This window comes from Cucurbita pepo, chromosome 10 (genome assembly GCF_057944985.1).
Source record: "Cucurbita pepo subsp. pepo isolate OVF chromosome 10, ASM5794498v1, whole genome shotgun sequence".
In the NCBI taxonomy this organism is placed as follows: domain Eukaryota; kingdom Viridiplantae; phylum Streptophyta; class Magnoliopsida; order Cucurbitales; family Cucurbitaceae; genus Cucurbita; species Cucurbita pepo.
The window spans coordinates 18,381,278-18,383,880 of NC_141807.1; positions in this window are offsets into that span (position 1 = coordinate 18,381,278).

Genomic DNA, 2,603 nt, shown 5'->3' on the forward strand with positions numbered 1-2,603 from the left:
TTAATTAAAGAGGCCTTTAGTCAATCTGGAGTGATCCCTAGCTTGATTCTTTCTTTGCTTCCGTCGCTCGGTGCATCCCCGCCCCTGACAAACTTTCTGTCTAACTGTCGAGATCTCTTACTCGGTGCAGGTATATAAGCAATGATTTCAAATCTCGAGGTTAAGCATACTTTGGCAACTTTACGTAAGGCAGCGTTTGGTTTTTTGGGGGTGATAGTGGAAAAGTGACAATTTCACTGATGTTTGAAATTTACAAAAGGGATGTAATATCTATAGGAAGTAAAAATATTAGACAGCTTACACCAAGATATAGCTTGGTAAACAACATTGTCGAAGAGCTTTGTATGTATAAGTTCATGGTGAAGTTTTTTCATAATAGGGCTTTTGCATTCTTGAATGAGTGGTACGTTAAGGCTATGTCCAACAGATCTTTTATCTCCCTAAGAAATGTGAGATGCCCTATGAAATCCCGATGTAGGGATACTAATCTCCGTAGGAATCTCATCGAGGTAGAGATTCTTGAATGGGTTGCTCTTTCTCATTTGTTGTCTAATAATCAACAACAGTCGGATGATATATCCACCAAATCTCTGCTTGAAACCATAAATAGAGTATGCACCCAATCTCTCATGGGCCCTTTCAAAACCATATGATCTGACCTTCTTCCTAAAACGATTTTCTTTACTTGGGAGTTTTCAAACGAGGCTGTTCTTACACACAAAAAAAACTCCAACGATGTCCTCCAGTTATAGATGGTGCACCCTTTGCAAGATGGACAACTAAGACCCAAAGTCACCTTTTCATCCTTCGAACAGATTTTGGAACCACATCATCTCTACTTTCAAGTGTTTTGTGTTCTACCTCTACGGAAACAATTTAGTCTTTTCCATATGGAACCGACACAGGTGGGTAGGTAGAGAATACCTAGGGGCATGAGACAACTCTCTCTAAAGAACTCGACAAAATAGCCCCGTAACTTGGGGAGAAGGAGTCCGGTTCATGATTTTCCTACCCCCATAGGGAAAAGTGCTTCCCTTTTTGGCCTCCCTTGCCTTTTATCTCTTACACTCGAGGGCCGTCCTTCCAAAGGAAGGAAGAGACTCTTATGGTTGCACGTTGTCAGAGCTATCTTATGGTCCGTTGAGTCATATCTTCAATTTAAAAAACACAACATTTTCTTGTGTAAATTGTCTAAGTACATCTCTTCCTAAAAAGGATGGACTAGAAAAAACGTGACCCTAAATTTTCTACTTAATCTAAAGTCACTGGTATTCATATCATGAACATGAATGCGGAAATACTTCATTTAAACTTTCATAAAACACAACCTTCATCTTAAAACACAACCATGGACACTATTCTAGCCGAAGTCTAAGAACGATAAATGCGACTACCTCATACATATGTCATGGTCTAAGTTGCGATGTCGTTGTCATCCGTACAGGGACGCCTTGCCTTTACCTGAAATAAAAGTAGCACATGATTCGAGTATTTAAAGATTTTTTTCGAACACGTAAGCCCATGATTGCGTTTTACGATTGAATGTTATGTTTTATAAAACTAATGAAGTTCACTCAGATTTTCTCCTCTACCTAAATCTGTTCATCACATTTTCAACCGAAGGTAGCAGCACTTCTATGATTACTACCTAATGGGAGACAAATATTTGAGATGCCATTCACCCAATTTCAAATTGAACATTAAAACTTGAAGAATCTTACCGATCCAAGGAGGAGAAAGCAAAAGAAGCCAGCAAGCTGCAATACCCCAAATCCTCACAGAGCAGAAACCCTCGCATCACCACCGCACCAAGCACGCACAAGCATTTCATTCGAACAGCTATTCAGAGATCAGGCGTGGCGATTCAGCTTCCGATTGATTCCGATGGATTGATTCAGGGGAGAGTTCAATCAGGTTCACGAGTTTACCTTGTTTACAGTTCGGAGTGGGTCCCTCCATAGCATTAGGGACCTCGAAAGCTCGATGCAAATAAACGAATTTTTGCATCTTTATAATTTAGACATAGATTAATTTTATATTTTATTTACTATAGTAAATTAAATGATTTTATGAACAAATAATGATTTATAATAAGGTGATTCAACTCCCGTTTCGTTTCGAATAATATAAGTGAATCAACACTATTATTTCAAAGTGGTTTGACAAAAGTTGTTTGGATCAATGATTTGAAGTTGTTTGGAACATATCATGTTCTTGAACTTGTGTCAAGGAAATTTGGGCTGCATTCATTGTTTGTTTTGTGGAGTCGATTCGTTCAATAAGCTCCATAAACAAAGTCATGAGGTCACGAAGATAAGTGGATCCCTCGATCAATCAAGAGAGGTCCAATCGTTCTTAATCATTCATCATTCCATTTGTTGCATTCGTGAGTTGAGTTAGGTCGGGTTGGGTTGAGACATTTTTTAGACTTGTAACAAGTGGGACAATATGGTGACTTCTAGCATGCTCATTAAACTTTGAGTTTTTAATCCTGCCGTCTGATCTTTCATTTGAAAGAGCAACTTATATCGTTAATCTTGAAAAATAGCTTTCAAACTTTACATGTCATCAATTATCATAAGGCTTATTACAAAGTTTCATAG